The sequence below is a fragment of the Ovis canadensis genome, chromosome 6, assembly GCF_042477335.2.
Source record: "Ovis canadensis isolate MfBH-ARS-UI-01 breed Bighorn chromosome 6, ARS-UI_OviCan_v2, whole genome shotgun sequence".
Lineage (NCBI taxonomy): Eukaryota > Metazoa > Chordata > Mammalia > Artiodactyla > Bovidae > Ovis > Ovis canadensis.
In genome coordinates this window covers 97474215-97500319 of record NC_091250.1, presented here as the reverse complement: position 1 = coordinate 97500319, position 26105 = coordinate 97474215, and the positions used below count along the sequence as shown (strand labels likewise).

The window sequence follows — 26105 nt, the reverse complement described above, 5'->3', positions numbered from 1 at the left end:
TAGGTTGGCCATAACTTTCCTTCCAAGAAGTAAGCATCTTTTAATTTCATGGCTGCAATCACCATCTGCAGTGATTTTGGAGCCCAGAAAAATAAAGTCTGACACTTTCCACTGTTTCCGCATCTGTTTCCCATGATCCACCTGGGAAGCCCATAAGCTCCTTGAGGGCAGAAATTATGTATGTTTATCTATGACTCAAGTCTCACTGATTAGTATACTTCTAACATACAGCAGGTACTCATAAATGATTAAATAAATAATGAAATTAATCAAAATGTTATTAATTTTCAAAAATCAGGTTATTTTTGTAAGTATTTTATTAATAGAGAACTGATCTCCTCTCAGTACTAATACCAATTCATCCTGACTCTTCAGGAGCCCCAAAACAATTTTTATTTCCAGATGAAATTACCCTAATTTTGCCAGCATTACTATTTGATCATAATCTATGTTTTAAATAATATTGCCTGTTTTTTTCCTTAAAATAAGAAAATACTTCTTCAATTGTACATTAATCCACTTGAGAATTTAATTATTTCAAAATTTGTTACATCAAAATCATTATTAGATAAAACTATCACAGCTTTTGGTTTTTCAATTCTTGTATGATTGTAAATTGTTATTTATTTAGATTAAGTTAATAGAATGTCTTAAAAGTTCCTGGTTGTCTTTTGTGTTGCCCTATCAGTTCCTGGAGGCAAATTTCACATATCTTCTCTATTTTCTTCTTCTTCTTCTTTTTTTTTTTTAATTTCTAGGCATGCTAGTCATTTTACATTGGTTCTGGATAGAAGAAAAGTTGTAGCAAAGAATCTATATGTGGAAAGACAGATGATTTTTGAGACTTAATTATTTAAAATGAACAAAATTGAACCCCAACCAATGCACATTTGCAAACCTCCTACACTGTACATTTATAATGAGTTATTACTTTATTTAGTATATGCCTGGATTTTCTTTCATATTTTTCATGATACTCTGAAACTACAATTTTTTTGGTTTTCTTAGAATAGGTGAAAGGCAGTGTGGGGTCTCTAAGTAAATTCCCATTTCATATTGTTATTATCTTAATGGATATGGAGTTTTCAGATGAAGGAAAACAAATAGAATAATGAAAAATTTGCTTAACCTTAATTGCTGAGAAAAATTTATAGATAGACTTTAAACTTCAAAATCAAGAAGCATTTTTCATTATTTGCTAAATCATCTTTAATGTTTACATTTTAAGAGTTGTGACCATTGCTTTTTATTCCATTTAGGATCTCTGTACATATCAGCAACAATATTAATACCAAAAATATTCCTGCCCCTGCCAAGAGAAATCTATTTGTGTAAAATAAAAAATGAAATGACAAAAATTCTACAAAGACTTGTATATGATTTATATTGTAGGTGACTTTTTGACAACATTTGACAAGATTTATATTTAACTGAATGGATTTAATGAGGACAGTAGAAAGTTAAATAATTGTCAAAGGCTACTTAATACTTGGAAGATTTTATGTTGCGATGTGGATGTCTGAAATCCCTATTCAGCGCTCTTCACAGTTAACCTTGTGCATTCTTTGATGTTCTTTCTTTTTAATAGTGCAAACACTGGTATAAAGAGCTTCTTATTACTTCAAAGATTCTTTATGAATAGCAGTGATATTTCTCATAACTTTTGTTATGAGAAACTCATGACTGTGACATATTCAGAAGGAAAATCCAGTTTAAGTAAAAGAGTTTTCTTCACTGGTATCATTGAAACTATGAACTTCATGCCTAACATAAGATTATGAGATAGATACCATAAAGTTTTGTCTTGTGAATGTCATTACTAAATGCCCAAGGGAAGCGTATTTTGTCCTGAATGGTCTTCCAAATAAAAAGCTGCCAGGGGTGTAGAATCCGTGAGATTCTCAACACATCCGTGAGAACACGTACATTGCAAGTGGCAGAGAGAGTTTGCTGCTGCTGCTGCTAAGTCACTTCAGTCATGTCTGACTCTGTGCGACCCCAGAGACGGCAGCCCACCAGGCTCCCCCGTCCCTGGGATTCTCCAGGCAAGAACACTGGAGTGGGTTGCCATTTCCTTCTCCAATGCATGAAAGTGAAAAGTGAAAGTGAAGTCGCTCAGTCGTGTCCAACTGTTAGCGACCCCATGGACTGCAGCCTACCAGGCTCCTCTGTCCATGGGATTTTCCAGGCAAGAGTACTGGAGTGGGGTGCCATTGCCTTCTCCAAGAGAAAGTTTATCTTCTTTTGAAAAAAAAAAAAAAGCTGTTACCAATACTGTTTAGTTTCAGTGCAAATATAAATTATATGCCTATGTTTGCATTCATAATATAACTTCTTTGTCGGGTACTAGATTAAACATTAGTAACAGCTTCAGCAATAAAAATACAAACATATCTCTGTGTACTATACACTGTTCTCCTGGGAAAATATTTAAAAATATATTATTTACTTAAAAATGATGGCTACTAAGTACAGTTTTATATTCTCAAGATTGCATTAATTATCATAAATTTTTTAGAGATGTGGCTAAAGAGTTTGTTTCCTTCTGTCTGTATGAAGACGTAGAAATTTCTGTTTAAGCTTCCAGGTCCTAGAATAAAAATAATAGCTATGATAGAATATAAAAACACTTAAAGCTCCTTCCATTAAGAGATGAAAGCTCTTTTTCCAACTGTTCAGTCTGGGTGGGCTTATGATGTTCCTTGTAATAGAATGTAAGAGAATTGAGGTGTAAATTCTTTAGCCCAGAACTCTAAAGACTGGTAGCTCCATACCCCACCTCTTGAAACCCTGAGATCATACTTTGCTGAGGAAGCCTGCTCTAGCCTTCTGGAAGATGAGAAAGCCTTGAGAGTTTGGGCTCCAGCTTTCCCATAAGAAACCCTAGACTTGAGAACGAGGATGTCTGGGACAAGCCTAGTGTCCAGACATTCTATGAGATGAATGCAGCCATGTGACTAAATCCAGACAAGACCTGCAGAAGTATCACCCAGCCAATGCCTAGACTTGTGGAAATAGTAAATAATGGTTGAGCTAAGTTGCCTAATTTGGGGGCTCTTTCCTTACAGAAACTGGAAATTAATAAAATAGCTAGCATCTGTGGTATACTTCAAAATGCCTTGAAATGCTCTGAATACATAATGAATGTCACTTCATTATCACCTTCATCATTCCTCATTTACTGAGAAAATTTTTCACATAAAAAAATTGAATCCGCTTACATAGAATTATGTGTGCTCCATCACTTCAGTTGTGTTTGACTCTTTGTAACCCTGTAGATGGTAGCCCGACAGGCTCTTCTGTCCATGGAACTCTCCGGGCAAGAATATTGGAGTTGGTTGCTGTTTACTCCTCCAGGGAATCTTCCCCATCTACCCAGTTTGGTATTCTGGCCTGGAGAATTCCATAGACTATCCATAGTGTCAGGAAGAGTTCGACATGACTGAGCAACTTTCATTTTCACTTTTCTTTCTGTCTACCTTTCTTTCCATCAACTTCATTATGCCCATGTCCATTCCTCCCGTAATAGGCATGCTCTACTTGGTTAACTGCATAATTATTCAATATCAGTTACATTCTGTCAGTTTATCTCTGTAAGCCTAGCCTGAGTTTCTTTTATTAAAATATATCTACTTGGCTTTTATCATATAGTTCCTCTATCTGACCATTGATCTTGAAAAGTCATTATTTTAACAGTTATTAAATATATTCCAGTGAGTGAAGTCACTCAGTCGTGTCTTTGCGATCCCATGGACTGTAGTCTACCAGGCTTCTCTGTCCATGGGATTTTCCAAGCAAGAGTACTGGAGTGGGTTGCCATTTCCTTCTCCAGGGGATCTTCTTGACCCAGGGATTGAACCCAGGTCTCTTGCATTGCAGGCAGACGCTTTACCCTCTGAGCCATCAGGGAAGCTCAATATATTCCAGGCACAAGGCTAAATAATTTACATTCTGTAGTCATTTAATTCTCTAAAATCCTACATGGAATCTTCATTTGAAGCTAAGAAAAATGAAGCCCATGGTGTTTAAGAGTTATTCACTACTATGGTTATTGATGAAACTCAGATTTGTATCATGTCTGGCTATCTTTATTCACATAAATTCATATTTGGAAATAAAAATGTATTATAAAAATATGCTTTAAAATTTGACTGTATAATATTAAAATTCTACATAGATAAATATAACTCTATACCCATATATACTTAATTTTGCTAAACATATTTTATCACCAGAATAAATGTACCTATCTGTAAATGTGTTATTTTAAAAATTAAAACATATTTATTCACTTTCAAGACATTAACATTACAACAAACAGTAAAACTGGAAAGGTCAAAAGACCATTATTTACGAATTTCTCAGGCTGAAGTTCAAGGTAATTCTTTACAGAGGGTAGATTATTTTAAAATAGGATTTGGTGGGGTTTTCTATTGACAATAGTAGTTCTCAATAAAAACCCCTTTTCTCTTTAGTTACCAAACAAGTAATTTATGCTGACTTGAATAGCTGAATATTTTAGAATCAGCAAATACATTCTTAGTTGATCCTTCTATTTCAAAATACTTAATTCCTTAGATTTCTTTTATAAAAGTAACACAGTCCTCAATGTTGGTTCTAATAGAGTTAGTGTTTCTTTCATCCCCATTCTAATAAAGAATAGATTGAAAATGCTTAGGCAGATAAATTTGGGGTTTTATTTTTCCTATGTTTGGAAAATTTTGTAATGGTAAATAACATTATGCTGTATATTTTCCTCTTATCCTGCATGTGAGAAGTTACAAAAAGATTTGCAGATAATCATGTCTTAGAAGTAAGCCATAAATGACTAATTAAGATCACTGACTTGATTCCCTTATTACAAGCAAAAACCTTATCTCCAGTTAGTCGTTCATACTTACATTGAGCAGTTGATGATATTTATAAGTTGATTTGTAAGTATATGAAAATACCTATAAGTATAAGAAGTATGAAAATACCCAGAAAGTAGTTATTTTTCCATGATATATCACAATTGAGGAATATTTGGAAAGTAGTTTTCTATAAATTAGTGTTAATTTTTTAATTGCTATTTTGTTTTTCCTTTGGTTTTCATTGTAGTGATGGAGTATGAAAATTGGCAAGTATAAGATCACAAAATTTGAGTTGGAGCCCATTTGTAAGATATAATATTTTCTCTTAATTTGTTTCTAGATCCAATCTGAATTAGGAATTAAAATATTGAACATGATTATTATATTCCTAGGATATCCATGGTACATAGTTGGCCCCTATTTAATTTCCAACAGCAAGAAACACAATAATTCAGATTTCTGATTATGCTTATCACTTACCTTGATTGCTGGAATAGAATGTAAAAATGTAACTGATTCCTAGTCTCTTGAAAAACCAGATGTGAAAATTCACATGCATTTCCATTGTATGGCCTACACACTTAAAATTAATGAAAGAGAAAGACTTCTTTGATACTTAAGAGAGTAAATTCATATTAATGAATATAGTAAAACTTATTGATGGTGACATTAATCTAATATTCTAAGTGGAACAAAATGGGCATAAATAAATATTATCAGTGAATGGCTAATTGAATGATTGAACAAATTCATGTATATATGATATTTACATTGACCTCATTTCTATTAATACATTTAGTCAATTATTGGAGAAGGAAATGGCAACCCACTCCAGTGTTCTTGCCTGGAGAATCTCAGGGACGGGGAAACCTGGTGGGCTGCCATCTATGGGGTCGCACAGAGTTGGACATGACTGAAGCGACTTAGCAGCAGCAGTCTATAATTTTGATACCTACTATTAGAAAGACCTTATTCTAGGCAGTATTCAAAATAGAGAAATCATAATTACTGTCTTCAGTGAGTTGTTCTATCACTCAGTCATGTCCAACTTTATGAGTATGGCAGGCCTCCCTGACTTTCACTACCTCCTGGAGTTTGCTCAAATTCATGTCCATTCAGTCGATGATACCATCCAGTCATCTCATCCTCTGTTGTCCCCTTGTCTTCCTGCCTTCAGTCTTTCCCAGCATCAAGATCTTTTCCAATGAGTCGGCTGTTCGTATGAGGTGGCCAAAGTATTGGAGCTTCAGCTTCAGAATCAGTCCTTCCAATGAATATTCAGGTTCTTCAGTGGGTATAGAGTATAAAATGAGTAATTATATACATATATATACTTATATACACACATGCAAGTAACTATAAGATAAAGTTAAAAGTAGGTCTGTTAAGGAGATTAGTAAATCATTGTGGACTTTCAGAAGAAATAGTAATTATTTCCAGATAATAGGATAAAATATCTCCTTATTTCATGAAATACTGTTTGAATAAGGTCATGAAATGTAGGTAGAATTTGGACATATTGAGGCTCTGAAAACATGCTAGACTGTGGAGAAGCATATTGAGTAAAAGCAGAGAAGTATTGTAAAAGATGAATGTGAAGAACTTCAGGTGGTCCAGTTTGATTGTGAAGTATGTAGAGCAGTGGGATTATAAGTTTGGAAAGATAAGCTGGTGCATGATTTTGGAAAGCTTTGATACCAGAGTAAGAAGATTTAATTTTCTATGTATTGAAGAGCCATTAATATTTCTTCATATGATGTTAAATTCATTCCTTCAAATTTTTGAGATAAAATAATTGAAAATAAAATTTATAAATGTGAAAAATTATTAGAAGTTTATATAGTCATTTATCATGTTATCGGTACCTCCTTCAAGAAGATTTTTCTTAAGCAACCTTCCTTATAATGAATCTAAATAGCATACATTTGTATGTTACATTGGCATCTCACGTAATCTAGGACCCTGATGCAATAGATATAGCGTTGGTTAAAGTATCTACATTTTTAATAATTATACCTACTAATTCTGATGTAGTAGGTGCTAAGCTATGCTTAGAAAACCACTATTTTACGCCATGAGACTCCTCATTAAACAGAAAAACAATCCATTGTAGAAAAGCACATTGATTTGAAATTATGAGTTCTTGTGTCTTCTTCTGGGATATACATTTAGAAATGAGTATTAACAAATATTAGTTTACAGGGGCTTCCCTAGTTGCTCAGACAGTAAAACAATCAGCCTGCAATGTGGGAGACCTGGGTTCGATCCCTGGGTTGGGAAGATCTCCTCGAGGAGGGCAGGGAAACCCACTCCAGTATTCTTGCCTGGACAATCCCCATGGACAGAGTCGCCTGACAGGCTACAGTCCATGGGGTCGCACAGAGTCGGACACGACTGAGTAACTGTGCACACATTAGTTTACATATATAATATATTCTCAAATCAAAGAGAAATCGATTTCAGCAGAGGAAGAAATAAAGGGTAATGTTATTATTTATGTAATATATAAATTATAAAGTTTTTACTGTGTTTTCATAAATTCAACCATTCAGTTCTTATAATGACTCTATATATAGGTATCATGTTTTATTCATTTAACAGATGAGGACACTGAGTTTAGAGAACTTGCCTAAGTCACATGTTAAATCCAGTACACAAGCCAGGCAGGCTGATACCATACTCCATTCCATTAACCAAAGCAAGATGCAGTCTCCAGTGTGGTCCTCCCTCTTCCATTCTTACAGGAGAAATAAATATGGTATGTTTATTTCAGTTCACAGATGAAAGTACATGTAGCTTATTAAAATAAGTTTAATAGTAGTATTAGTGTATTCTGGAGGTCAGTTCTAAGATTATCATTTCTCTCCAGTCTTTGTTGGTTACACTGATTTACATTATACTTTAATAAGACAATGATATTTATCATGTGAATGATATTTATTGCTACAGTGAGATAGCAAATAAACTCTTTGGGTTATGCATTTTCATGTCCTAAGCAGTTTAATCAGATTGAGAGGAACAAAGTAATGATTTCATGTATATCAATGTGCTTCCATTGCTTGGAATGGAAAGGACATTTTCATTTACTACAAATCAAGTTAGAGAATGTGGGTAGGTAGGTGGCATATTATAAATCAACTAATAATGTATGTTTATTTTACATGCTTTTGTCCTCCCATAGCTGATGTACTTCAGTGGAATCATATTTGACTAATATAATTGTTTTTATGCACCTTTTATGTTGACTAAATTTTTAAATAAAGATTTCCAAGACCCATTAATTACTTGGTTCCCTTCAAGCTCTCCCATCAGAAGTTAAGCAGCATACGTGGTTAGTTAAAAACACAGTGTTCTTGTGACACACTAATCAGCATTAACATTTCATCAGTGATTCTAAAACAAAGTGCATGTTTTTCCTTTTTACTGGTCTTTAATAAATTGGAGAAAACAGAGCAGCTACCACAGTATGTTTCAGTTCAGTTTAGTTCAGTTCAGTCGCTCAGTTGTGTCCAACTCGTTGCGACCCCATGAACTGCAGCATGCCAGGCCTCCCTGTCCATCACCAATTCCCGGAATTCACACAAACTCATGTCCATTGAGTCGGTGATGCCATCCAGCCATCACATCCTCGGTCGTCCCCTTCTCCTCCTGCCCCAATACCTTCCAGCATCAGAGTCTTTTCCAATGAGTCACCTCTTCTCATGTAGTGGCCAAAGTATTATAGTTTCAGCTTTACCATCAGTCCTTCAAATGAACACCCAGGACTGATCTCCTTTAGAATGGATTGGTTGGATCTCCTTGCAATCCAAGGGACTCTCAAGAGTCTTCTCCAACACCACAGTTCAAAAGCATCAATTCTTCAGCATTCAGCTTTCTTCATAGTCCAACTTTCACATCTATACATGACCACTGGAAAAACCATAGCCTTGATTAGATGGACCTTTGTTGGCAAAGTAATATCTATGCTTTTGAATATGCTATCTAGGTTGGTCATAACTTTTCTTCTAAGGAGTAGCGTCTTTTAATTTCATGGCTGCAGTCACCATCTGCAGTGATTTTGGAGCCCCCCAAAATAAAGTCTGACATTGTTTCCACTGTTTCCCCTTCTATTTCCCATGAAGTGATGGGACCAGGTGCCATGATCTTCATTTTCTGAATGTTGGGCTTTAAGCCAACTTTTTCGCTCTCCTTTTTCACTTTCATCAAGAGGCTTTTTATTTTCTCTTCACTTTCTGCCATAAGGGTGGTGTCATCTGCATATCTGAGGTTATTGATATTTCTCCCGGCAATCTTGATTCCAGCCCAGCGTTTCTCGTGATGTACTCTGCATATAAGTTAAATAAGCAGGGTATTTTATGCTACTGTTCCCTCCTTTCCTATTCCCATGAAGGGAAAGATACTTGAAGAGCAGGAGAAAGCAGGATTCAAAAACAGAACCATAGAAACTAATGCTGTGAAATATGCCAGGGCGGGCACAGGCAGTAAAGACCAGCCTCTGCTATAGTAACTCCCTTGGCTGTCTTCTGAGAGTCTCTTTCTTTCAGTGCCAGACTGGCAGAGAACTGTTCAGCCATTCACTCTTCATTGTCCCTATTTTCAAGCAAATTTGCATAGTAGTTATCCATACTGATTCATGGTTTTCCTTTTAACAAGTTTCTTTCTCCTCCCAACTTTCCTTTGACAGCCTTTACTAAGTTGAGTAGGAAAAATAATGCCCTTCTGAATGGCCCTGAAATCTGATCTTTCCTTGAATAGGAGGGAAGGAAGTCTTTCCAAATTCGATTCATAAAAATAAAGATGTAGATTTTTTTTTAAACTATATGTGGTCTTTAAACAGAACAAATCCTAGACTGTTAGACTGAGTTAACATTTGTCTAATGGGCGTCTGACATTGATCTGAGCTTCTAAATACACACTGGAAAGATTTTACATTTGATGAATTACCTTTCTTCCATGTTTGCAGAAGGTCCCTTGAACATTACATAGGACCAACACTTTTCATGATGCAGAATTTCTTCTTTGTCTTTCAGAATTTTCTTCCTGTCTAGTATTCAGTTATTTCAATACATATGAATATATAATATTTTCCTTTTTGGTCATAATTAATTTCTTAATCTCTTTTTTAACCATAAAATTTATATATCTTTATTTGCAACACTTCCATTGCTGCCATACTTTAACAGTCAAATACATGAGATTAAAATGTTCTTGATATATTTTATAATTATGCAAATGCCCAGGAAATATGAGCAACAATTAGCAAGCCAATGACTTCTACTTAAATGATTGCCCACAACTGCTATTGCTGAGAGAAGTTAGTTCTATGTCCACATCAAGTTCTTGAGTCACAATTACATGACCAAAGTTAGCTTGATAGAAAAAGCAATGATGTGATCACCTAATTCTATCCCTGTCTTATTCTTTTTTTCTCTACATGGAAACCTCAGCTAAACTTTTTCTCAATTATCAAAAATTTTTGAGTCACCTTGGTGAAATTTTGCTTTAAAAATACAGTTACAGCATCTTTACACTTATCTGTTTAAAAAAATCTAGCATCTGAAGTGTTTTTGATGTGATAGAAAAGCCATACAGTTTTATGTCTGCTGTTCACAGTAAACAGAATTTAGGTATTATTCTGTAAATTTAATAATTTTTTCTCAAGTAGCTGATTATTTCTAAAGGATTCTGTGCCTTTCCAGGGCAGTTTTATTTGATCTAAAGTGTTGGCAGAGGATTAAAAATCTTAACATTAATTCATTTTTGCATATTTTGGAAAGAAAGGTAGATAACAGATTGAACAGGAGTGTTTAAAATCTCATACTTAGTAGGTGTAGAATTTTACCCTGCTAAATAATTTTTACACATCAAACCACTTAGGAGTATTTCTCCACTATTTTGTTAGTATTTTAAAGTAAATATAATTTTTCATGTCTGCTGATACAGTACAATTAGAAAAATAGCTTACATTATGAGTATTATGAAATGATTAACCATGAAACACACTTTTGCAGATCTGTGTTCATTTAACTTATAATACATCCATGGAAAGAAAAGACATCTGAAACGACAGCACGTTTCTTCCATTATGGTTCAAAGATTATTCTCATTTATTACCACAAACTTTCTCCTTTAAATTATTCTAAATTTCTAGAACCATTGTTTATATGCAGAAAGACTGAAGAAATAAGTTCCTAAAAACTGTTGTTCAGTGAAAATGGAAAACATAGGAAGGAAAAAGAAAAATGAACATCCTAGCAAAACTTTTCCTTTTCTGGAGGTAATTTTTCCTTCTCCTTATTTAAAAATATTAAGTGTTTTACTAAAAATACATAAATGCTAAATAAAACACAGAATTAATATGGTGCAACAGCTGGTCTGTCTTATGAATCATTTAAGCACTCTAATTTCCTCCTTGCTTCAGCTATACTTTCTAATTTGAAGACAACTATTAGTCATTTTAGTTTCTTTGTTTGCATTCACAGAAAATGACACTGTTTAAAAATTGTTTTAAATGAATTCATAAGCACTAAAACTTTGCTCTTTAATTTTTAATTTATGAGATCTCACAGCCATGGAGTATTGATTTCTTTTGCTTTATTTTGTTTTTTAGCTGAGCAAGATAGTGTACATTGATTGTTTTAAGCAGTGGTCTGTCTCTGTCACAAGTTTACTTGGAATGGCTACCCCTTCCCTCCCTGTGCAACTGTGTGTGTATGTGTTGTGTGTGTGTGTATTTGTGAAGGAATAAAGAATATTGCAGATAAGTTTTCTGACATAACTTGGCAATTAACATTTTTCATGAATTACATTTTCACTAGCTTTAAGAATGGGAATATTAATTTACTTGATATTTATAACAAAAATTCAAAATTTTGTGTGGAAAAAATTTATATTAATCTCTTTAAATAATTGTACAGTGATTATGAATTTTAACTGCTGCCACACTAAGCAGCAACTACTGAAGTGGTTAAAAAACATATATAAAATATACATAAACAAGAACAACAGCATTTTGAAATGAAAACACATGAAACTTTTCAATAAGATTTTGCTTTTTCCTCTCCATAGCCCATTATCCTAATGAGTAAAATATTTCACTGAGTCTATTTCTCCACCTACTCAAACCTCATCTTTACCTGTACAGCAATTTTAAAGAAAGGAAATATGAGCTTTAACTATCAAAAGAATGTGACTTTGTGATAGATATGTTAATTAGCTTTACTGTGGTGATCAAAACATGAAGCATACATGTATCAAAACTTCACATTTTACACTTTGAATATATACAGTTTTTATCTGTCAATCATGTTTCAGTAAAGCTGAGAAAATATCACTAAGTTAAAAAATAAAATGACTGTTGGAAATTTACAGAAGAAAATTATAATAATTAAACTAGAATTAAAAACAACCCTCCTTGCAGCAGTCTTCTGAATGTCTTGTGTGTACTTCCTCTTATGGACACCTTCTGTTCCTGCTCACATTCATGAATCCTTCCTTCTAAATGACAACAAAACACAATCAGTCATAAACATCTGACATTGCTGATTTATATGTATATGACCACAATGTCAGCCCTACTTAGATGATTCCAGAAATCTTGCTAGACAGGGGGAAAATGAAATCTCATGTTAAAAGCCCTTGAATGTGGTTATGAAAAGTTGCCATCATTTTAATAATACTTTTGATAAAATAGTTTTTAGCCATGCTCAGATGGGAATACCAGACCACCTAACCTGCCTCTTGATAAATCTGTATGCAGGTCAGGAAGCAACAGTTAGAACTGGACATGGAACAACAGACTTGTTCCAAATAGGAAAAGGAGTACGTCAAGGATGTATATTGTCACCCTGCTTATTTAACTTATATGCGGAGTTCCCTGGTGGCTCAGATGGTAAAGTGTCTGCCTGCAATGTGGGAGACTCAGGTTTGATTCCTGGGTTGGGAAGATCCCCTGGAGAAGGAAATGGCAATCCACTCCAGTATTCTTGCCTGGAAAATCCCATGGACAGAGGAGCCTGATAGGCTACAGTCCATGGAGTTGCAAAGAGTCGGACATGACTGAGCAACTTCACTTTTCATGAGAAACGCTGGACTGGAAGAAACACAAGCTGGAATCAAGATTGCTGGGAGAAATATAAATAACCTCAGATATGCAGATGACACCAGCCTTATGGCAGAAAGTGAAGAGGAGCTAAAAAGCCTCTTGATGAAAGTGAAAGAGGAGAGTGAAAAAGTTGGCTTAAAGCTCAACATTCAGAAAACGAAGATCATGGCATCTGGTCCCATCACTTCATGGGAAATAGATGGGGAAACAGTGGAAATGGTGTCAGACTTTAGTTTTGGGGGCTCCAGAATCACTGCGGATGGTGACTGCAGCCATGAAATTAAAAGACGCTTACTCCTTGGAAGAAAAGTTATGACCAACTTAGATAGTATATTCAAAAGCAGAGACATTACTTTGCTGACTAAGGTCCATCTAATCAAGGCTATGGTTTTTCCAGTGGTCATGTATGGATGTGAGAGTTGGACTGTGAAGAAGGCTGAGCACCGGAGAATTGATGCTTTTGAACTGTGGTGTTGGAGAAGACTCTTGAGAGTCCCTTGGACTGCAAGAAGATCCAACCAGTCCATTCTGAAGGAGATCAACCCTGGGATTTCTTTGGAAGGAATGATGCTAAAGCTGAAGCTCCAGTACTTTGGCCACCTCACGCAAAGAGTTGACTCATTGGAAAAGACTCTGATGCTGGGAGGGATTGGGGGCAAGAGGAGAAGGGGACGACCGAGGATGAGATGGCTGGATGGCATCATGGACTCGATGGACGTGAGTCTGAGTGAACTCCGTGAGATGGTGATGGACAGGGAGGCCTGGCGTGCTGCGATTCATGGGGTCGCAAAGAGTCAGACACGACTGAGCAACTGAACTGAACTGAGGAGTGTATTTTATTTTATTTTTATTTTTATTGTTTAATATATATTATTTCATATTTCATAACTATAAATTCAGTTGTTATAAAAGTGCCATTCTGTTGTTTGAATGTCATGGTGGTGGTGGTTTAGTCACTAAGTTGTGTCTGACTCTTGCAACCCCATGGACTGTAGCCCACCAGGCTCCTCTGTCCATAGGATTTTCCAGGCAAGAATACTGGAGTGGATTGCCATTTCCTTCTCCAGAGGATCTTCCCAACCTAGGAATTGAACCCAGGTCTCTGGCACTGCAGGAAGATTCTTTACCAACTGAGCTATGAGGGAAGCCCTATTTAGGTGTAATAATTGCAATTTTAAATATGCCTTTTGTGTAACTTTGAATTAACATGCCTAGTGTATATATATAGATAGATAGATAGATGGTGATTTGAATATACTTGGGATTATATTCTAAAGACAATTGTAGTTTTTCTTTTTTTTTTCAATTTTGCTTAAAAATTTTTTTAACTACTGTTGCCTTTTGGATAGTCAGTGTATGTAATGCAAAATATGTCACAGAAACAAGCTATTTTTCACTCAGAGGTGATTGAAGCCATCTGTTCTATTAGCCAGACTTTATCATGGAAAAATGGGCACTTCTGAACAGCCTCTAGGGTGCTTCACAAGTCTTTGAAGTACCATTAGAAGAGCTGTGATGAGGAATAAGGTTTCACTGTTCATGCTCCAGGCATTAGTCAAAACAGTCTCATGCATGAATACCCTTTTGAGACTTATAAAGTTATACTGAAAGAGGCAACGCACTGCTCTTCTTTCCATTTTAAGAGAGGACAGAGGAGGAAAAACCAATGTAGGATTTGTACTGATGGATTCTTTGCTACAGTTACTCTCAGGTTGTCACAGAGTATTACACTATGCTCTGAGTTTAGAAAGTGAACCAATTATTTGGAAAAATAATGGGGAAATCAGTATGTAGCTAACTTCCTTCAGTCAAGAAAAATGAACTGATTTTTTAGTATGTCACTTTCATTTTTTAATCCAAGGATTGGTCCAGTATTTTAATTACTGACTCCAATTTTAATGATTTAATTTGTAATTAGAAAAAGATGTTATTTGTAATATTTCGCCTAATCACACATTTTCCATTCTGTCTTGAATGTGCAAGTGAAACAGGTGACTGTTAGATTTTACATTGGTGTAAATGTCTGCCCTTCCATGTGGAGTACTGTCTATGGATCTCGGTTTATTGGTCTCTGAAAAGTATAGTTATAGAAGTGTTCTGTGTTCCACTTTGTAATTGTAAAACAATTCAAAGAAACAAAATATACATAAAGTGATTTAAGATGCTAGAAGCCTGAAACAGAAATTTTCCTCTCTTTAGATTAAATTCTCTTTCACTTTAGGAAAAAGAGCACTAAAATTTCTGTGGTTAAATTCTGACTCCTCTTCCTTCTCTCTTACCATCTTCCCAGAAGAAATCATGATAATGATATTATTTGCATGTGTTTTTATACTTTTACTAAAACTAGGCATTAATATAAAAATCCATACTTTATTTTTAATATATATTTGTTTATGGCTGTGTCAAGTCTTAATTGTAACTCACAGTGTCAGTAGTTGCCTCGTGGCATGTGGGATCTTAGTTCCCTGACCAGGGCTTGAATGCGCATACCCTGCATTAGAAGGCAGATTCGTAACCAGTAGAAACCAGTCCCAAAATCTGTACTTCAAAATGTGATGTATCATTACTTTTTCACACCTTGCTTTCAATGGCACCCCATTCCAGTACTCTTTCCTGGAAAATCCCATGGATGGAGGAGCCTGATAGGCTATAGTCCATGGGGTCGCTAAGTGTCGGGTACGACTGAACGACTTCACTTTCGCTTTTCACTTTCATACATTGGAGAAGGAAATGACAACCCACTCCAGTGTTCTTGCCTGGAGAATCCCAGAGACAGAGGAGCCTGGTGGGCTGCCGTCTATGGGGTCACACAGAGTCGGACACGACTGAAGCGACTTAGCAGCAGAGTAATTTTAATTTCACAGCAAAATTGAAAGGAATGTATAATGATCTTCCTACTCCCATGCATGTGCCACTTCCCCTGTATCAACTTCCCCTGCCATCGTTTTACTTTTGTTGTAACTAATGAACCCGCTATGACACATGGTATTCGTCCAAAGTCCATAGTCTGTCTTAAGGTTCACTCTTGATGTTGTACATTCTAACATCTTGTTTTTTAGTGCTTTTGAGACTTGTCTACGTTGATATCTGTATTCATTTGCTACAGCTGACCTAACAAAGTACCACTAATAGAAGAAATTTATTGTCTCATGGTCATGAAGCCTAAGATTCCAAAACCAAGTCATTGACCAGGTCATGCTCCCTCTGAAGCCACAAGGCAAGAATCAGTTCTAGATTCTGGTAGTTTTTTTGGTTGGGGGCAGTATGGCCCCATTATTCATCAGAGGTTCTCCCTATGTATGTTAATCTGTCTTATTTCTCATTTTTATAAGGACATTGTCATTTTGGACTAGGGACAGTCCTGGTGACCATATTTCTAAAGAAGGTAACATTCACAGGTTCTGGGCTTCAGAAATTCAACATTTTTGGAATAGCTATAATAATGCCTACATATGAACTTTACTGAATATAAATGCTATATGATTATACTACAGTATAACCATTCTTTCACTGAAGAATAGTTTGATTTTGTCAACTTTGTTTTCTGTTATAATCACTGTACGTATCTTCTTCTGCCTAGAGTTTTGTCCTGCCAGAGATAGAATTAAAATTCTTATATTTTAAGTTTTCTCCTGTTTTTAAGTTTTAAAGTGTGCTAAGGTATATACATTCAAAAATGTGAATCAATGCAAAGGGCCTTTTCCCCCAGACTCCCTCTAGTATAATTTGGATGTTAAATGTATCTATTTTTGTTTTAATTGCATTTTTATGGATTTTTTTAAAGAGTACTAAAACTTTTTATATGATTCTGGGCATTTAGGTTTATTATATGAATAGCCTAGTAATTTTAAAACCATTTGTTATGTTGAAATATACCTTTTAAAATTTATATTCACTAGATAGAAAGTTTTTGGTTTTAACTCACACGTATCTCTTTTATTAAACTGTAATTGTCTGTTTAAAATTTTGTTACACATTATTTTTTATTTTCAAGTTTGGAATTATCAGTCTTTTTCTGTATTGTTTGCAATTTCTGTGTCAACTTAAAAAACCCTTTCCTGGTGTGTGCTGGAAAAATATTCTCATATGTTTTCATCTCAAAATATGTATTTGTATTTTCAAATAATTTAATTTGTCTATAATTTGCTTTCTGATATATTATGATCCTGGGATCATTTAACACAAATGACTTGCTTTCTCATGTCATTTAAAAATAATTGTCATTTTTTATGGGCTTTTAATAATGACTCTGTAATATATAGCACATTTGTATATATATACGACTCTTTTCCTAAACGTGTAATTGTGTTTCTTTTTTTTATAATTACAATGGAATAATTATCACTTTGTAATACATACATAATGTTTGTATCCTCTTTCTATTTTGGTGGTTGGGGCAATGGGGTGATTGTGGATTTTCTCTGCATTTGTAGTAGGTTGACAATTATTTTTGTTATTTCTCTTGATACATTTTTGTTGTTCTGTAGAGTAGCCTGTTATCAGTGTACATTGTAGTTTATTTATAGACTGTCTTCTTTCTTCTTGAAAGTCTTGAATTTTTTGTCATTGTGTTCTTAAACTTTTCATGTGACAAGAAACTAATATTGAGGTTATTTTCTTTAATAGTTCTTAGAACACAGTTGTTGAAATGGGGAGATACGATGGTCACCTATTTTGGAAATCAGGCATCATTGTCTCTTGAACTCTTGCCTTCTGGCTCTTCCTGCCACCTTCTTTTGGAACTTCTTTAGAAAATGCTAATTTTTCTCAAGTATTCCATGTCTTTTTTCTCTTACAAGTTAATTTTTAATATTTGTCATTTTGTTGTATTTCCTCAGATCTATCGTCTAGAATTTTCTTTGCCATTTCTTTGCCAAAGAAAAATTTATTCAGAGAATACTATAAATTCCTAGCAACTTTTCACATCACTTTCTGTACAATCCTGTACTTTTTGCAAGTCAATGGAATCCTCCATAGCAGAGAATTCAACATTTGTAACTCTTTGTGTTGGCAAGGGATGGATTATGAAGGCACAGTTTTGACTTAGGTTGTCTGATTAAAAATAATAGTTAGTAAGATTCAGCAGTCTTCTAGCTTTTGTCAATTTTTGCTCAAAGAGAAACTAACAAAACTTTGTCGTCCTCAAGTACAGCCTTCAGAATTAGAATGTGTGTATATATATATATATATATACATATATATGTGTATATATATATATGTATATATATGTATATGTCTATATGTTCTCCTTTTTCTATCTATCTCATAGATGTCTCCTCCAACACTACCTTTTCAGAGAAATCACTAAGACAAAAGGAACAGTACATTTATTTGACCTTGATCATAATGATGGTTGCAGAATCTTGAATTCAGTAGCACTTATTTATTTTCAGAATTACATAGAATATCTAAGTGAATGTCATAATCTCCACCAATGAACATATATCTAATTAGAGACTATTTTCATATCTAACTGGTGTATTACCCCCATGCATAGTTTTAATCCATTATTTGCAAGGTAAACAAAGTAAGCTTTTAAAAATGCGCACTTGGCACTATCACTCTTCATTGCCCCTGTTTAGCTCACTAGCCTCCTTTCTCATTCTCCAAACTTATAACTTGTGCTGCTGCCATATTGAGACATCATATGCTCTTAAACACACACACACACATACACACACAGTGTGTTCTTGCTATCTATAACATACTTCCCTACACTCCCTCAGATGGCTAATTTTTGGAGATTATTCATATCTTGATTTATGAGTCATTTTCTTTGATAAAACTCACCTGATTTTCAAAATCAGGAAGAAGTACTCTCCTTACGTTTACCAGTGGTACACTATTCCACCAGGGTACTATCTTCCACAGTGCAGCATTGCAGTAGCTTCTGTTACTTGCCTGTATTCCTCTCTAGAGTCTAAACTCAGTGGGATCAATAATTGTGTCTTCTTGTGTATTGCTGTAGTGTCTTAGTACTTTACTCATCAACATTCCTAATATATTGTGGGAAAATACTTATTAAATAACTACATAAATAATGAATAAAGATTTTACTGTCATTATAACATTCTTTGCCAAATATACGTTTGCCGTATACTTCTAAATGCTGTATAAAATAAGTCACACTAAGACAATAAAGTTGATAATGATAATATATTAAAAAAGTAATAAATAACTGATACAGCTTAAATAATCAACAAATGTATTCATCGAATGCCCTATAAGCCATGTTGAGAAGTTTGCTCTTTTAGTAAAACTAATCTGAGTATGTTAAATGAGGGTTGATGTAAAATGAGTTTTGTTTTACTGATATCCCTTTGACAGCTTGGTATCTAAGGAAGGGGCATAAGTTAGGGTATTACAGGATCCAAGAAGACGTGTTAGATGTTACTGGCTGGATGGCCATGGTAGCAAAGAAGGTGGCATGTTTTGAATGTATTTAATAGAAGATTGAAGGATTTTCATTCCTTGAGCTACTAGAAAAATTGATGGAAGAAATTGCCAGTCTTGTTTCTGTAGCTGTTACCCTTATGTGGATTTGAAGTAGTGGATATGAAGCACAACTATTTGAACTAAGATTAATATTTTTATACAAGAACATTCATCCTTTTGTTAGTTTGAGTGATGAATACAGTGAGTATATTCAGACAACGAGAAGGTTACTGAGTGCATGAATCATCTTCCAGGATACAGGAAAAAATGCTAAAATTTTAGATGGCACAACTAACTTCTTTTAAATTTTCAGGTTATGGCTAGAGTACAGAGATAATCTTTTGTGTGGTGAATTGAACTGCTTGTAATAAAAAATGATGAATCTTTGCTTATCATATAGTCTTTCATTTTTATGTCTAATTCTCTATGGAATAGCAAAATTTTGGTCTACTAAGCAGCAGTTTCAGATGTAGTTAACTTTCTTGATAAATTTGCTTGAGAATATTCACAATCTTGTTGTCATGTTCACTATCCAGGAAGCTGTGTGATCATAAATTTTCTTATAAAGCAGTAATATATGAAGGCCTCTTGCTATTCAATACTTATTATAAACTGACTCTTCCATCTGATTATGAACACTCCTCTGCATTGATAAGTAGATTGAGTAGGTAGCACTTCTGGTTTTAAAATGTTAATGTATTTATTCATTCAGTAATGAACTCTATAGCTACATAATGCATTAAAAGAAGAAAATCTGAACTATTCTGAATAATTTGTATATGAATTTAAAATGTGATATATATATCATAATTTAAATCATCAATCTAAATGGTAAACTCTGAAGTATTTTTAAAAATATTGATTTAAAGCTACTACATCTTTGGTTGTTGATATTCTGTAAACATATATGTCCAAAATATGGGAAGGGAAATAAGGAACATTTGTGAAGTAGGAAAAAATCCAATGAAAATACTTTATTAGAAGTATAGTATACATTCTAAAATAGAAAAATTGCCAAATGTATACAACTTTTCTAAAATCCATTAATATCTGTTTGCTTGTTTTTCTTTATTAGTTCAACAAAGTAAAAATGTGTTAAATGACTAATCAAAACAAAAATTAAGAATAGAGATCTATATTATAGTTATTGATGTGCAAAAGAAATGTCTAAAGATGGAATAATTTAAAGCTTTTGAGAAAACCAACACATATACTCCTAAAAGCACCCTAGCAATTTTTTTTTCTATAAATAATGATGAGGTAGCCAATGAAGCAATAGAGCAGAACTACCATGAAAGAAGTTAAATATGGGCTACCGTGGCAAGGAGAACAAGCTCTTTAAATGTGTTCCTGACCCAAAATGAGAAAGTAAATCTGTTGGTTATGCACTAACCATTTTAGCTAAACTCATGAGAATTAAACTGATACATGTGGTATTTCTAGACCTGAGATAAAAACAAGCCGGAAACAAGAAAAAACATGATGACAACAACAACAAAAACAGAATGGCTTTGAATGCTATGTCGACTTGAACTGTCACTTCACCTGTCTAAAATTCATACCTCTGTTTTAGAATACCAAAACAATGTGCAGATTCTGTAGCTATAATAAAAAGACCATATCTGTAAGTCTCCAATCAGGGTGCTGTGCATAGTAAGCATTTATAGAGCTTTGATTTCCTCTTTTCTACTGAGATTTTATGAAGACCAAATAAAATTATTCAAATAGACGCTCCCAGTATCTACAGTAATAATATGATATTGGGCACTACTATATAACAGGCGTTGGCTAGATTAGATAAATATGATATCTTTAATCTTTGTAACACCTTAAAAACAGGCGTTATCTTGATTTTATAGAGATGAAAAGAGGTTCAGAATGGGTATATTTTCCCTAAATTACTCAGCTAGAAAGTGGCAGAACTGAAATTTAAGCTTGTTTGTGCTATTCTAATGCTAAAATTCCTTTCACTATGATATATAGCCTCATTGCTGGTGGCAATATTACAGGTCCTTATTTAAGCATACAAGTCAACCATGAAAGTCTTCAAATAAGAGTAAACAACCAATTACTAAGTGATGTTTACTGTTTTAGTACAGTACAAGGCTATACAAAACCTACACACGTACATGTGTATTCCTCACTGTCCCCAAGTCCTCCCTACACCCCACTCATATGAAAAGTCTACAAACATAAACTTTTGCTAGGGGAAATAAGCTCCTAAATTTCTTTCAATGGAATTCCACCATATTATAATTAGCTTTGTTATCCTTGTGCTGAGACCCAGCAAAAAAAGCTTGTTTTTGCCAGATTGCTTCCTGTCAAGAGCCTACCACCTGGAGACGTAAGAGGGAGACAGGAAGAAGGGGAATTATCCTTCTTATTTGCTTCTTGTTTCAAGCATTTCTTCTCTAGTACTTTGTCTCCACAAAAGCAGTTGGTTTCAGGCTCCAATCTTGTAGGCATTCCAGAACCAGCCTCATCATACCCCTTCAGAGGGTCTTCTTCAAACTACTGAGGTGCTAGTAGCAGCCAGCCTTCTTGGTTCTGATATCCCCAGTTTTCTGTCTCTGATGGAGGGATAATAGCTGCTTTTGTAGGATCTACCAGTGAAATACATCAGTATTTCCTTTTATCTATTTCAGTATTACAACCCCAGTATAAACAACTCCCTATGTTAAGTTCCCTCTGTTGAAATATCTAGTATGGTTTCTATTTTTCTAATTTGACCCCAGCTAATACAATTGTAATAGTTTGTGCAGATAAAATTCATGTACATTTTAGAAAAACTTGATCAGTTTTATGTAATTCAGGTTGAAAGATTTATACATGGATACATTAAAAAAAAAAACAACCCCTAATGAAAAGCAGACACAACTATGAAGTGCAATAGCTCAGTCTAGACAAGTTGAAAATAACTAGGGCAAACCCCAGGATACTGCAGCAGAACCTTCTCATCCACTACACCTGACATTTCAGATTTACTCTTCTAAAAAGCAAGTCACTGAGGTGTTTGAAGTTTCTAACATTGTTCTCTGAAAGGAACTGTTGGAAAATATAGTTTGTTCAATAGGGACTTTAAAGAATTTCTAACTTCTGAAGTTCACTGTATAAACGTTCCTGATCTGGTGAACTCAGTAGAGATCTGAGACTTGAGAGTTGTCATCCCTAGTGTTAGACAGTGACTGTGTGACTACAGACAAGTCACTTATCCTCCTCTGCACCTCAGTTCTTCTCACCCTATGGGGCATTGCCAAATAACAGTGATTTTCTACGCAATGCGAGGTGACTGTAAAATTTCTTGTGGCCGTCTCTAAGAAAATATATGACTGTGGTAGGCATAATTGTAATCTGCTTTATTGCTTCTAGAAATTCAAAATTTAAAAAAAATGTAGCATGTTATATATGTAGTATTAATAACTGAAATCATTTAAATGTGTGAGTATGCATGCATGTGATAAACCTAGTTCCTCCACACATAGACACACACGCATACACTGACTGGTGCATAGGGCAATGGTAACTTAAAGATTTTTGTAGTCATTTCTTTAGTCAGATACATGGAAATTTTTTCAAGCTGAATGACATTGGAAATTTTCTTTAGGAATTTTTACTTAGCCTATTTATCCATTATATGAAATAATATATATTATCTAACTCATGTGGTTATATAAGAACTTAAATGAGGTAGTTCATGTAAAATGCCTAGGAGAGTAATGACTTAGCAGTGAAAGCTTACTACCTATGTATTATAATAAAAAGATCATATGTCTGAAGTTACCTTACACAATGATAAAACCCGTAAGTTCAACTGAGTTGGTTAAGCAGTGAGTTTTCTTGATAGTTACTTTATTTGACTTAGACAATATTTCTGAATTGGAGATAATTTTTCCACTCTTGCAGCTTGATTTCCCAAATGTTCCGAACTACTATTTTTTTCTTAATATTTTTTTGCAGAACCTTTCAAGACAGTGTTTATAAGTAACATACATTGTTTTCTTTTTGAGTTGTCCTGTCTTCCATAAATGGATGTACCTTAAATACTCTTCTGTGACATGCAAATTCATTTTTCTCCTCCTCCCTCTCTCCCTTCCTTTTTCTTTTCCTATCCATGGAATTATCTAGGCCAGAATACTGGAGTGGGTAGCCTTTTCCTTCTCCAGAGAATCTTCCCAACGCAGGTATTGAACCCAAGTCTCCCACACTGCAGGCGGATTCTTTACCAGCTGAGCCACAAGAGAAGCCAAAGAATACTGGAGTGGGTAGCCTATCCCTTCTCCAGCGGATCTTCCCAACCCAGGAATCAAACGGGGGTCTCCTGAATTGCAGGCAGATTCTTTACCAAATGTACTATCAGGGAAGCCCTTAATTACTCTTCTGTGACAGTCAAATTCATTTTTTTCCTCCTCCCTCTCTCCCTTCCTTTTTTCTTTCCTCCTTCTATTTCTTACTTTTTTCTTTTTTCCCTCCTATCCCTTTATCTTTTACCTCTTAAATAATGCCGGAGTAAGCATTACTTCATACATATGTTTACCTACTGGTATAGATTTCTCCAGGTATGTACATTCTAAATTCAAAATATTCTGTAAACTTACTTTTCAAAAAGCTTGTGGTTTTATAAGTAAATTATGGAAGGATGAAATTGGTTATTTTTCTTACACTGTTAATAAGTTCTGTTTAAATTATTTTTAATTTTGCAAATTTGATGAATGCTGCTTTAATTTACCTGAAACTAAGCACTTTTTTCGTGTTTATTGGTCATTTGCATTTTTCTTCATTTAATTACTCTATATTATTTGCTTTTAAAATATAGTAATAAGTGCCCTAATGATATTATATAATATGGAAACTTGAAGCTATTAGAAAATCAATAAGCAGGTATATTGACCAGCATTATTAATCTCAAAGTTATTAACTTTGTGTATCTTATAAACCTCAAAATTATTAACATATATATGTATATACACACCATGGATATATTTCTGATAGTTAAATTGTAGAAGCAATAAGTCACTCAGAGCAAAATGGCATTTGGTTGAACAATTAACAGAGGCCTGCACAGACAAGGACAGACAGAAGCCCCAGGACTGTTTACTTCTACTAAGCTTGATGAGTCATGCACCTGCTATCCATGTGATTCTCTTATCTTCCTTCCCAACTACCACCTTCCCCAAACACACCCACAGAGAGATGGCTCCTGAAACCAGGCTTTGCCTTTACCTGTATCTCTCCCCCTCTCTTTCCTTCCAAACATAGAGAATCCTCCATATGGTAGTACCCTTTAAAGATATCCCTTGCTTTGCATATGTCTGAGTGAGTAATAGACCTTTGAATTATAATTACTAGATTTGAAGATGACTTTTGCCATCCAATAGCTTTAAAAGGGAGGGCTCAAAGCCTTTGTGTGGATCACAATAAACTGTGGAAAATTCTGAAAGAGATGGGAATACCAGACCACCTGACCGGCCTATTAAGAAATCTATATGCAGGTCAGGAAGCAACAGTTAGAACTGGACATGGAACAACAGACTGGTTTCAAATAGGAAAAGGAGTACGACAAGGCTGTATATTGTCACCCTGCTTATTTAACTTATATGTACATCATGAGTACATCATAAGAAACGCTGGACTGGAAGAAACACAAGCTAGAATCAAGATTGCCAGGAGAAATATCAATAACCTCAGATATGCAGATGACACCACCCTTATGGCAGAAAGTAAAGAGGAGCTAAAAATCGTCTTGATGAAAGTGAAAAAGGAGAGTGAAAAAGTTGGCTTAAAGCTCAACATTTAGAAAATGAAGATCATGGCATCCGGTCCCATCACTTCATGGGAAATAGAAGGGGAAACAGTGTCAGACTTTATTTTTGGGGGCTCCAAAATCACTGCAGATGGTGACTGCAGCCATGAAATTAAAAGACGCTTACTCCTTGGAAGAAAAGTTATGACCAACCTAGATAGCATATTCAAAAGCAGAGACATTACTTTTCTGACTAAGGTCCATCTAGTCAAGGCTATGGTTTTTCCAGTGGTCATGTATGGATGTGAGAGTTGGACTGTGAAGAAGGCTGAGCACTGAAGAATTGATGCTTTTGAACTGTGGTGTTGGACAAGACTTTGAGAGTCCCTTGGACTGCAAGGAGATCCAACCAATCCATTCTGAAGGAGATCAGCCCTGGGATTTCTTTGGAAGGAATGATGCTGAAGCTGAAGCTCTAGTACTTTGGCCACCTCATGTGAAGAGTTGACTCATTGCAAAAGACTCTGATGCTGGGAGAGATTGGGGGCAGGAGGAGAAGGGGACGACCGAGGATGAGATGGCTGGATGGTATCACGGACTCGATGGACGTGAGTCTAAGTGAATTCCGGGAGTTGGTGATGGACAGGGAGGCCTGGCGTGCTGTGATTCATGGGGTCGCAAAGAGTGGGACACAACTGAGCGACTAAACTGAACTGAACTGAACTGCAGATGTAGCATTGCTCAGAATTTGACCTTAACTTTAATCTCAAAAAATTAGTATAGGACATAAAAATGTTGAAATACTACAGAAAGAATTTGTAGTATTTTTTTATATTATGAAGTAGTGGAAATAAATTGGTATCTCTTCTTAACAAAGACAGAAATTTCTACTCTATGTTTGTTTTTATTCATGATGATTTCGGATAAACTTTAATAAACTATACAAAAACTAAATTCATATTTTCCATAATGT

At 34.8% G+C, this 26105-nt stretch overlaps 1 protein-coding gene across 10 annotated transcripts in view; it reads left to right on the top strand.

The window, feature by feature from the left end:
• EPHA5 (EPH receptor A5) overlaps nucleotides 1-26105 on the top strand; it is a 408801-nt gene that overhangs the window by 224521 nt on the left and 158175 nt on the right. The window contains exon 7 of one of the 10 annotated variants that reach the window (XR_011257780.1): nucleotides 6031-6677. The exons of the other annotated variants lie outside the window; for them this stretch is intronic. The gene's annotated coding sequence lies outside the window, so the exon portion shown is untranslated. Of the gene's footprint in view, nucleotides 1-6030; nucleotides 6678-26105 lie in introns of those variants that run through there. 10 annotated transcript variants of the gene reach the window in all.